The sequence below is a fragment of the Narcine bancroftii genome, chromosome 5 (assembly GCF_036971445.1).
Source record: "Narcine bancroftii isolate sNarBan1 chromosome 5, sNarBan1.hap1, whole genome shotgun sequence".
Lineage (NCBI taxonomy): Eukaryota > Metazoa > Chordata > Chondrichthyes > Torpediniformes > Narcinidae > Narcine > Narcine bancroftii.
In genome coordinates, this window is record NC_091473.1 from 77232324 (window position 1) to 77245377 (window position 13054).

Below are 13054 nucleotides of genomic sequence, written 5' to 3' on the forward strand. Positions count from 1 at the left end.
ATTCCCATGAACCCACCCTAGATTCTACCACATACCTTGACATTAAGGGCAATTTACAGTGGCCAATTATCATACCAAGCTGCACATCTTTGCCTGGTTGGGATCCATGGAGGGTGGTGGGAAAACATATGTGGTCACAGGGAGAATATGGAAACTGTACACAAAGTGACTCATTGATAAACTGGGCTGTTGGGACCGAGTGGAAGAACTTCTGTCATTCTGTTCAGAGATTAGATCTTTAGTTAAGCAGCAAAGAAAATCAAAAGTGAACCAAACTGACTTGGTCAATGTCATTTGGTCCTCATTGCTTTAGGTGCTTGCTGATTCCAACTTTATGAATAAAGTCAATGGAAATGGGTCCGAAGGAAGGTCAGCAAAGACAGCTTTTGGATAAGCCATCGGAAAGCATCTCAAAGAGGCACAATGCAGCAATTAATGGATTAGTAGAAGAGAAAGATATGCTGAAAAACTGAGGTAGAAGGATCCTTCTGTCGACAAAACACCAGTATAGTTTGGTTACATGGCCCATTTCTCTGCTATGAACTCCATGTAGTATTCAAAGAAGAAGAAGAAATTGTCAAATAAGAAATTCACTTTTTCAAAAACAGGAAACATTCAGTGCATTCTTGATGGCCAAATGAGAATTAACAACACCTTAAATTAGTTCTAAGGTACAGTTTTTAATTTTCCATGCTACAATCTAATTCCTACTCTGAAGCCATCAGAAACTGAGCTCTGGTCATCGAATAATCAGAGACCACAGTATTTATCCCTCTTCCTCAGTCACATAAGCAAAATGAGTTGATGAATTTCTACCATACTGTCCCCAAGAGGCGCCATCTGGGCTGCTTCAAATCAGCCAGGGGTATGGTTAGTATCTGATAAGATCTGCCTGCCACCAGCTTCTACTTTCACCACACAACTGAGGCTGGCGATAATATTCATAGCCACAATACACAAATTAAATTTAATGCCTTTCTCATCATGTTTAGAAAGTCATCGTTGTGTGCAAATTCTTCCCACAGATGGGTTCTGTTCCTTCTCTTTCAATTTACAGAATTTGTGGCATTTCCCAAGAAGGGTTAGCATGGTATCGGTACAGGCTGGCATATTTCTACCCCAACCAAGCTTTCAGAGGCTTGCGTATATTTTTTTTGCTCTTCTCCCTTCAGGTGGAAAAGCCTCTTTCGGCCTGACTGCACCAAATGAGCTTATTTCTAGCCCAATGCTCTGATAAAACTCTGGCATGAATGCACAGAAGAAGCAGATTAAAATGACCTATTTAATACTTGCTAGGTGCAGAAGCTTTTATTCCATGACGTGTTTTGTATTTGTAGAGGTCCCAAATATAATTTTAACTACAACCTAACAATTAAATTGCTAACTTCAATTTCACATCAGGAACACTGACCTAACACGGTGCGACAACGATGTATCATTGCTTTTTAAGTCACTTTGTTTGTTGTGTAGGACAGTGTATTTGTAAGTCACTCTTGCACTGTGAAAGCAATGGATGATTTGTAATAGGGTTGTCACCATTTTCTCATGGGATCCAATTTTGCATAAATTGTTAGGTCTGCTGACAATCTGTAGCCTTGCCGATTGTGTTGTTACACAATGCAGCCCAGAAATGCCCTAGCTGGTTTATATTATTATTAATTCCCTTATGGGGTCATAAAACATGGACATAGACCACTCAATCCACTGACTCCATTCCAACCATTTAGCCCCCATTCACACTAATCCTACATCCATCTATTTTATATTTCCCATATTTCCATCATCTCTGCTGAGATTACACCATTCCCCAATACTCAATTTATAGCAGCCTATCCATCTACCAACCAGCACATCTTTGGAATGTGGGAAGAAACTAGAACTGCCAGAGGAACCTCATATGGCTACAGAGAAAATATACAAAATCCACAGATGATACCCAAAGACAGGACTGAATGTCAGTTACTGGAGCTGTGACAGCAGTTCTACTGGATGCCATTGAACCACCCATGTTATCTTTCCCCAATTTCAACTCTATTCCTTTCTGTTTTGTCTGAGTTCTGCTTCAATCTTGCTCTATTGCTTCAATACGAGATCATTCCACATTCCAAGGGCAATAAGTAGGTAAATTCCTCTCAAAACCCTCATTGAATTTCATTTACTTATGGGTTCCATGTTTCCTTTTTGTTTATGATACAAAGCACTAATTCTGGCTTGTTACTTACAGTGACCCTGAGAATAGGTGGCTCAAGAAGTCACTCATGAAGGCCGAATGCACTTTCTTGCATTACCATCTTAAAAGGTGTCATCAGGCCACACATTTATGAAAGCCAAATACAGATATCTTTGAAGTATACTCACTGTCATAATGTGGCAGCCCTCTTGCATACACCACAGATCCCACAAAGAGCAACATGATAACGTCAATCTCTTTAGTAATGATGACTGTAGAGTAAAGGTTAACAAGGATACTGAGGAGAACTGTCTTTTTTAAGAGTGCCAGGGATTTTTACGACCACCTGAAAGAGAAGGGATTCTTCCAAAAGAATCAGATTTGATATAACGACATGTATTGAATGCTACAGGTTAATAATTTTAAGGTTTGGATTAAATGCCTATTTCAAGTGATGTGTTTTAGGTGGCAGCAAAAGGAAGCACATGAACTTTGTAGCCCCTTTCACACTGGCACTTGAACCCAGTAATTAACCAATTTACTGTTTCACCTGCCAGTGCGAATGTTCCTTAGCCAGTTGGGGGGGGGGGTACATCAATTACCTAGGTAGGTATTATCATTGCAGATCCATTTTGAATCGGCATTCCGGGTTAGCCAATGTGAACAGGATATCCGCTATGCCAGGTCCAATTAGTGATGCGTAGATTACGTTTTTGCATGCTGCAGGAACATGAAGGAAAAGATCAATGTGTTATGATCTTGTATTATTCATGCACAAAATTATTCATGCTTAATTATAACATAATTAAGCAATATGTACAGCACAGTATGAGCCCTTTAGCCCATGATGTGCTGACCTATATAAACTACTCCAGAATCAGAAAATTGTAGTGGGAATAAAACATACATGAATAAGAGTGTGGGAAAATATGCGCACAATTTTTAAAAAAACACAAGCACAATTTATAAAGGACTGTGGGAAAATCATGATGGAAATAAAGCAGACAGGAATAAAAGAGCGTGGGGAAATATGTGCAAAATTTAATTAAACAATTAAAGTGTATTTCAAAAATTCTGTTTTAGCGGCAAGAATGCACCCAACCAATTCAGGTACCTTTATTGTTCATTATTTGCTTCAATGATTTTATCTGCTCCATTATCCTCCTGCTGTTGGGTGTGGAGGGGGTGTGTGTGCATGTGTGGGAGGGCGGGGTGCGTATGTGGGTGTGTGTGTGGGCGGAACTTCCTGTACGTTTCTTAGTGGTGTATCTATGACAAGCAGTGAAATTGCATCCCCTCCCCCTCCCCCCCCCGGTTAAAACTTACTTATGGGCGTGGAAAAATGGCAATGGGGATAACATACATACACACAGCTTATAGCGAACATGGGAAAGTGGTAGCAGAAATAAAACACATGCACGCACAATTTATTGTGGGCATGGGAAAGTCACAGTGGGGATAAAATACCTGTGCACACACAACTAAGTGGGTACATAGAACAATCAAGGATAGATATCTGTGAGAGACAGAGGGAAGGAAGGAAAAGATGGGGAGAGGGAAAGGGTGGGGAGGGATGGAGAGAGAGACAGAGACAGAGAGAGACACAGACTGTGGGCAAGCCAGTGTGTCTAGGCATAATGAAAGGGCTGTATGCACGAAGCACTCATGGAGGGGGTTTCTCTGCCACACAGAATGAGGGCAGGTCCGCCATCACTTGATGTGTCACTCTGAATGTCACTGCTGGAGGATAGGCACCCCTTTACTCTGCACAACCAGGTAGGCAATGTGAAAGAGCGCATAGAACCGGTTTTCTTTGCTGTGTGCCCTACAGGCATTTCAAAACTATTCGTTCACCTCTCAATTCAGCAGTTTGCCAATGTGAAATGTGATAGAGATAGGGTTGGAAATTGGCAGATACATGCAAGTGAGGTTTTGAAATGCACATTTTCTCTCATAGGATATTTACTACATGCCCAAGTACAGTGGATGAATATTTCAACTGTTTGTAGGAAAGAGATTATTATACCTTCTGCTGTATAACCAGTTGGCTGCATGGCTCTACCTTGCAAAAAAAACTGCTCAAATCCAAACTAGCAGAGACAAGGTGTCAAACCACTGCACTTGTACAATGGCCAAAACAATGAAACATCAGTGCACCAGTTCATTGTACGGTTACTTCCATTTAAACCAGAAGCATTCACAAAAGATTTAAAAGGTCAAACTGCAATCCCGATTTTTTTTTTTTTTGCTATTTTGCTGCAAGGGTATAAAATCCAAAGGCAAAAGATTCTGATGAGTTGATTCTTGACACATGCCTGGAGCTTACCTTCCCATCCTGGCTTGAGGTTTTCTGCCCAACTATTTTAGTGGGGAAAGAATCATGGCCCAGGAGTGCACAAATTACAGTGTCTGGGCTTGCATCAACAAGTGATAAATTAGATTTTTCATTCCTAGATTTCAAAACGCTGCATGACAATGTGACTAAAGAATGCAGATTGTTAATTCTTCTACATCATAATTGTATTCGGTGGGTGGGGGGGGGGGGGCAAGGTATTGTCACTGTATTGCTAGATTGTAAGTATAATTCAACAATTGACAGAAACTCGAGGGTAAACACCGTGAATACTCTTGTCCATGGATCCGATATCTGATAATCACAGGTGTCTGCCATGAGCACAAACTCCAGATCCTCAATCCTTCCTCTCCAACGAGTTTCTCCATGTAGGAAGTGATGTCTTCAGGAAGGCAAATGTGGAAACATACTTTGTTCATGGTTTAAAGCTAAAAGTAACTTTTGGAATAATGATAAATTAATTGCACATTTTGGATATACGCATTGAGTCAGGAAGGTGTCTGGATGCTGCAATTATACCCCTCATCTCCAAATTGAGCTTTAACATTATGATCTTTAACATCTCCATTCTTAGTTGGGACTTAATTGTTTTAAGAGGGAGTTGCCTCCTTTAACAATTTCTAAAATGTAAGCATTAAATATACATCATACTATCACATCTTAGTGATCTGCTTCACCTGGCTAATCTTTGATAAATAGCAGGATTCTTAGCTTAATGATTATTTTCACAGTAACTAAATGATTTGCAGAGCTTGGATAAATTGGAGAGGTGATTATTGGCACTGAGCTGCATTACAAAAGTGATGCTCCATTTGTGTGAGAACCCACTTTATAAAATCATGACCTAAGTTTGGAATGGTCAAAATTAATGTGGTCCCATGCTGCTATCCTCACAATATGTCAGCTAATAATGTTGTCCTTCTGCCAGTCCCTGGCTAGAGCTCTTCAGATTATCCTTAATTTTTCTTGCAGTGAGTAAATAATAGACATAAATATTATTGAAAGGATGGTCGACTGAAAGATCAGGTATCAGAGGGATACAAAAAATGTGAGTTCTTTATACAGAATCATGTCTCAACTATGTTTTCAAATACCTCTGGAGGAACTGCCTTTTGCCTTTACCTGGAGGAGAAACCTTGCCTTAACGTTTCTAGTAATGAATATGTGCTCAATTTCACCTTCAAGTACTGGTTCTACTTACATTTTGAACCATTAAACATTAATTTCTTAAAACAATGGATTTCAATTTCATTATTTTAAATGGCAATTTTATTGAGAGATTTGAAATATATTGCAGTAAATTATTCATTCAGTGGCAAAATATGAAGTATGCAATTTTGGTGGAATAAAATGTCCTTTTATTCCCTCATGTGCCTCTAGTATTACCCCCCGGGTGCTGGAAATCAATGCATATTGCACATTATCAATGCTTAAAGTACTACTTCCCATCTCCAGATAATTACATTTGAGGAAATAAATGGCAGATGGAAATCACACGAAACCTGCTGATTGTTTATTCATTTTGTCAACTTCTTTCTTCCCCTCTTTGGGCAAGTGTGAAGTGGGGACTTCTGTGGATGTTAGGCCTTGTAATACTCAATCTGTAAAGCTATTCTGTGTATGTAAAATGGTGGTACTGTTGGCCAGTTCAGCCTTAAATTTATTAAGGCTAAGACCAAGGCCATTCTTCCCAACATCGAGTTATGCATCATTTAGCAGGATTCATTGGATCAGGAGCAGATATTTCCAGATTAGGATCAAGTCACATTCCTCCATTATATTACTTTTTTGTGCCATGCATCATTTGCTCCCATTCCTATTTACTTTGTGTTGAATAGCACTCCAGCAAAGCTTAATGCTAACTTTAAATTGTTGAAAACAATAAGGGAGAGCCTGTGTCACAATAAGTAAAGTCTAAAGCAAGTCCTGTGAATAACAAACCTGTTCCTTGCCACCAAAGGCTTAACCAGCAACCTTTTAGTTGTAAATAGGCATTGAACATTTTGGGTTAAATCTCACCAACTGCTTAAAAATAGATTCAAGAGGAGAAACTGATTATTTGACTAACCTGGGCAGTAGATAAACTGTTATACTCAAATTATTCTTTATCTGGAGAGAGAGAGAAAAATAATACGATACAATGTTTAAAAATTAATTTTTGAAAGCAATACTTCTTCAGCAACAAACCAGAAGCCGATTATTGAATGTCCTATTTTGAAATTTATCATTAATGGTAAACTACAAGAAAGGATCAGTAATTTTTTAGAATGATTTGCTTTGCATTGGATTAAACAATGTGCAAACTGATAATTACCATGTTCCAATTTCCCTATGACTTTCTTCATGTCTGTGCTATTTTACGGATGGATGGGTAACATGATCCGACCAGAGGATAATCGTGTAGCTGTCCTCATTAGTGGCCAGATTCATTTCCTTTTTGCCGCTGCCCTCCTAAGGTTTCTGGGGTTTTCTTCCCTTTTTACTGCTGTTCCTCTCCTTTCTCCCTTCCTTTTCCCCCTATGCTCTCTTATTCAATACCCACAGGACTTCTTCACTCCATTCAAACATTTCCTGCCAACAATATTCTTTTGATGCACCATTTCCCTTTAAGTACTCAAACATTTTGTTGCAGGTCAGTCTGTAGGAATTCAATGATCTGGCAGGGGCAATGTTATGGGCAGATGGCTACTTTGAAGTTTTCTTCCTCTCTTTCTTTGCTCAAGGTTCCAGCGTCAGGCAGCCTTTGTGTTTCACTGTGATAAAGTGAGAACAGAATGAAGAAGTCCTATAATCTCAGCTTTGCTCACAGGGAACTCTATTCGCTTCTTTTTCAATTTACAGATTGTGATTACTTACCCTGCTCGGACTGCATGAAATAAAACAAAAGCTTTCAGGTATCTTAAAAACGTTTACGACAGGAACCAAACAAATCAGCTCAGATCTTTACTTGATTTATCTGGAGAGCCAACCAAATACTAAAAAGGAAAGCATTGTAAGAGAACAAATATACCTTTTTCAGCTATTTACTTTCAGACACCGAGGTTCACCTCCAGATCGTTCTACCGTCCAGTCACAATTGGTGGATAGCCTATCCTTGCCTTGGATCTCTGGAAAGTAAAATGATGAGAAAGTTAAGTGCAGTGTCTACAATGTATCTGTAATTAATCTGATAGAAACCAATGACACCCGATGAATAATGTTACTCCAACAAGAAATGCACAGAACAAGTTATTCTGGAGTGAAGAGGTTCTTTATTTATTTTGCACTGCTTCCTTGTTTATCATCTTTTCCTTTTCTTACACTTAAAACATTATGGAATATAGCAAAAAAAAATCTGAAATTTACAATCCTGGAGTACCCTGGACCCAATCAATAAAAGGCCTGCTTTATATGCGTTGGTGGCAATTGGACTAGAGGCAGTGAACTAAACAGTGCGGCTTGCCAATATCCTAAACCCACGATCAACTTGATGTATTTTAACTCTGGGCTGTGTGTCCTCAAGGTGTGAAACACTATGGTTGTAATAAAAACATAGAAAAGCTGGAGGTCTCAGTGTCCAGAGGGCTCATGCCTGACCCATCATATCACAGCAGATACCTTGAAGAAAGGCTCAGGCCTAAGATACCAAAAGATTCAAGAATATTTTTACTTGGAGATATTTATGAAAAGGATATAAAATTGAAATTGTACAAATACCAAGAAAAAATTTTAAATATTGCAATAGCAACTGCAAAGAAATGTATAGTGATGTCATGGAAAGATGATAGAGAAGTGTTATTAAGTAGATGGTATAATGAGATGCGAAACTGTATACCTTTGGAAAAAATTATGTATAGTTTAAGGAATTGAGTTGAAAATTTTTATAGTATTTGGATACCATATGTGGATTTTATGGATAATTTTCCGTCCACTTCTTCCATCTTATCCACTCCTCTTAATTAGTAATTTTTAATAACAATTAATGATTGTCTATGCTAATATTATTGTATATTAAATAGTAGGTGTTTCTTTTCTTTCCTTTTCTTACTTTTGGGTGGGAGGGGGGATGGGGAGAAAAATATAAAAGTACTTTTTTGTATCATTGGTTATGGATATTTGATTAATGTTTTATTCATTTTTTCCTGTAATGATGCAAACAATTAAATTTTTTTTTTAAAAAGGCTCAAGCCTGAAACATCAGTTATTTATCTTTTACCTCCTTTGGACGCTGCAAGATTGCTGAGTTTCTATTGCATTTTTGTATTTTTACTACAATTGGAGAGTTTAATATTTCACTCCATTCAGCTGCTCCACTGCAAAATCTCCTTGAGGAATGCCTACCCTGTAAAAGGTTCTCCATCTTACCTTGAAGTAGGGCTCAGGCCCGAAATATCAGTAGTGCACCTTTACCAACTTTGAATGCTGCAAGACCTGCTGAGTTCCTCCAGCATTTCTGTGTTCCACAAGGAACCACATTGACAACGCAGAGGAAGCAGGAAGCCACAAACTTATTAAACACCTGGCTTTATTTGAATAACGTGTCCCTCTTTTCCACAGAGAGCCTTAGTCTGAGGGCTGGTGGGCCACCTCCAAAAGTACAGGGTGAAGTCTGGGGGCAAAGGAAGCCACAGCATAAGTAGAACAATCTGGTTTCACTAGAAGAGCAGCTCAGCTTTACCTAGGTCAGCTCCCATGCAGTAACTAAAAGCCATGCTGGTTTTACTGGTCCAACTTCTGTAAAGACGATACTAGGTGTCTAGTAGGGTACGTTAATGTGCATGGCCTACTTCAGCCAAAAGCTTCATCCACCTGCAGTTAACAATCGCAATGGTCAGGATTTGAACAAGCAACTAACTTGCTTGTTTTCAACAGTCACCTTTCTATTGTGGAAGATTAAACTGACTTTTTGTTTCATAACTGCAGACATAGAACAAAGGCCCTAATAACTCACGCAACTGTGTTTGAAGTTACAAAACTGCTTGAGGTGTAGCTAATGATAAATTACTGAAGCAGGCGAGCAGTGACTCATTTATGCTAAAAGCTCAGAGAGCAGAAGGAACAACAGATGTGTTCTCTGAAGGCTCTTGTACTTGCGTCTGTTGCTAGAGACCCCAATCCACCTCTGGAAGTGTGACAGCGCTCAGGTGATGGGGCTGACAACTGAGTCAAACTGTGTGACCTCAGGGGTGTTGTGGCTCTGCACAGGAATCCCTCCTGAGGCACTCCAAGCAAACCTGAGACGTGGAGTCTGCAGCAAAGTGAAAAAACAGCAACAAGGGGCTCAGATGCAGCTGACAGCATCAAACATGGTCTACAATTCAGAGTCATTTACTAGATGTGGGATTGCAGTTAAATGAAAATAGAGACTCTCAGAAGTTTCATGTGTCTGTGGGCTGTTACTTTTGATACTTTTAGACACCCCCCCCCCACCCCCACCCCCCGGAGCTCATCCATTCTTAGCAAATGACATTAAACTTTTGATGGTTTTGGTTTTCAACTGCAGAAGTCTGAAAATCTGGACTGGTCCTGGAGTGGGCCAGTCCAGATTCTCCAGATTCTCAGGCAGTACTTTTAAAATTCAAATTTAAGGAGGAATAAAGAAGAGATAAATTTCAAAATATTTTGAATTTGAAAAAGTGAACAGGTTGTTGCCACTGTGCATCTGTGGTGCTGCCTTATAAGCATGCACACAAAAAGCCTGCTAAATGTTCAAAGCTTGAGAGTTTTGGAAAAGTCTAGATTCTCGGGTGGTCTGGCTTTCTGGCATCTGGATTTTTGGACTTCTACTGTATGTCTTGTCCAGTTTTCTGTTCTACTTTAAGACAACTAAAGTTTTCAAATGACCCAGATCCAACCACAGAAATATGAAAAAATTAAAATTATAGACTTACGAGTGGAATTACACCCAATAAATCCACAAAATTTACAATTTGTAATGGGATTTCAATTTGCAAAGGTCTCTAATATTGAAGTTGGGCAAGAAGCTGGACTGCAATTGAATCTCAATCATGCTAAAGCTCATACTTCACTCACTAGATTTAAGTTCGGAGGTTCTTACATTACTGGGTAACTTACAAACACAATGGGGATTGTTTCAAAGAAATGATTACTTGGCAATGACAATAATTCCATCAATGCCTTGAGTGGATTGTTTTAACCAAGGAATTGTGCACGCTAGATAACTCCGCCTTTACCTTGCACAACTTTCAGGACAGTTGTAGATTTATTTGCCTACATGTGTTGCTCTTTGAAAGTAGCGGAAACATCTTCAGTCTGGACAAGAAGTCAATGAAGTTAACAATTAGTCAGAATGCTGCAGGAGATTCCACTTAAAGCAGGTTGCAATGCACACAAGATCAATCTTGCTGTGTTTTGTTCTAAGTAATATACTTGTCCTTTAGAAGTAGTGATCCAAGAAATGCATCAATCCTTTTACCCTATTTGCTGATGTTTAATTCAGTCAAAACATGTATTTTTTCTGTATGTATTATCAGAAAGGAGAAACTTTTTCAAAATCTTGTGCTATTGGACGTGTCCGAAAAAGCATTTATACCCCGTTATTATCAACACTTGAACCAAGAGAAACTGTTGAAAGAAACTTATACAACAGTCGGCTTGTTTATGTGCTCTCTGCTGCTGACAGGATGAACAGGTCAGCTCCTCTCATATGAATGGCCTATGCTTTTGGCACTATCCCTTTACGCAATGGCATCCCAGTAAAATTGGACGTTCAGTGTCCAAGTTAAAGAAGCTATTTTTGCTGTTCACACTAGACCACTTTTAACCAGGACACTACCTGCTTTCATAATGACCACAAGTCATCCCCGGGGATAGGAGAGTCTACCGTCAACATTTTTTATCCCGGGTACAACTTGCCCTTTTCACACCGGGTTACTCGGCACGCCGGTCGGTGTCAGCTGATGCCAGGGATGAGAGTATGGATCCAGGCAATCAACTGATTTGATGCTGGCATGCCGATTGATTCGCTTTCACACTAGATCCTTAACCAGTAAATTCGCCGTCAATTCCTGGAACAAGGTGCCAGTATGAAAGGGGCTAGGTTTCTTGCTGCCTCCTCAAAGGAAGTGATAGCTTTTTCTTGTGAAAGGTAAATCTTATGAAGAGCAGGAGGGAATTTAAGTACAGAAATAATCAATTCCACTGCTGCATTTAATGTTTCTTTCATGGCAACTGGAAAGGATTAAGGGCTGATGTATTGAAATGCTCAAGACAATGAGTACAGGAAGACTGTTTATGGAAATTAATGATTTCAATATTGAGTGATTATAAAACTGGGATTTAAAAGGCAGGATTGAAAGTTAATAAAGTTACAATAAAAATACTTAAATTTTATTAAAATGTACAATGCATTACAAGTATCAACTAATAGTGAAAATACAGTACAAGCCTGTTATCCAAAATCCAAGCAACTGGCAGCCCCAAGAAACTGGCAAAAAAAACTCAGGAAAATAAATAGGTAAAAAATACGGAAGTTTAAAATTGGTGGCCTCGCCATTAGTTCTCCAATCACACAACACATAATCTCAAGCAACCTTAAAATTCACTTAACCAGCATCCACCAATCCCCATAGGTGCCAGATACCAGGGGGTTTATTGTATAACAAGTAGATATTTGCATTTATTATGTGCATTTCACATTCCTTTCTGGACTTTTCAAAAAACAGATATGCACAGCTTTACATCTATATGTTCTGTAAAATTGGGTGTTGTGTGTTATGGACGTTGTGCAAACTCCATACTACATTCTTAGCAAAGCAATATGGGATAATATAGTGTACCTGTAAACTTTTTTTATTTGTAGGGATCAGTGTGGGGACTGACACAGGGCTGAGGGCAGAGGGCAGAGCAGTGAGATCAGTGTGGGGACCGGCACGGGGCTGTGGGGAGAGAACGGGGCAGTGGGATTAGTTGGGACTGATAAAGGGCTGTGGGGAGAAAGCAGGGCAGTGGGATTAGTTTGGGTATACAGAATACAATTTCCTATAGCTAGTAATTGCTTTTTCTAAACTGCTGCGGACTTGCTCGTGGTAACTGAATAATTATAGGTCCGTGGACGCAAATGCGGTTAGACGTTGCATGAATGGACATTAAGTGGTGCAAACCTGTACTTACTATCCAATTAAGTATTTATGAACAAGAATCATTGCTGCAATATTGCAAATGAACAGCTAATTTATTCACAGCAAGTTTTCACTGGTAGAATATGGCAATGATCAATGTATTTTCAGTCATTAGATTGGTGAGTAAAAACTGCCTGGACACTGTAGTAACTCCCTTAACATTACAATGGAGAGGCATCCTTGACCTTGGCATTTGCTCCCTTGCAGTGGAATCTGACAGGGAATTTGCCATCTCAGGAATAAGAATGTCACTACATCTAATGTGGATACTAACCATGACTTGTACAAATATCAATTGACTTTTTTAAAGAAACAGCATTTCAACTCACGAGCCTGTGCCACCCAATTAATCTACAACCTCCTGTACATTTAGAACAGTGCAAGGAAAGCAGAGCCCCCAGGGAAATCCCA

The 13054-nt window shown here is 39.3% G+C and overlaps 1 long non-coding RNA gene across 7 annotated transcripts in view; it reads right to left on the reverse strand.

The window, feature by feature from the left end:
• LOC138763559 (uncharacterized) overlaps nucleotides 1–13054 on the reverse strand; it is a 70380-nt gene that overhangs the window by 15443 nt on the left and 41883 nt on the right. For all 7 annotated transcript variants that reach the window (XR_011357648.1, XR_011357650.1, XR_011357649.1 and 4 more), the window contains 3 exons: nucleotides 7534–7630; nucleotides 6592–6632; nucleotides 2773–2890 (listed from right to left, as the gene is read on the reverse strand). This is a non-coding gene — a long non-coding RNA (uncharacterized lncRNA). The remainder of the gene's footprint in view (nucleotides 1–2772; nucleotides 2891–6591; nucleotides 6633–7533; nucleotides 7631–13054) is intronic.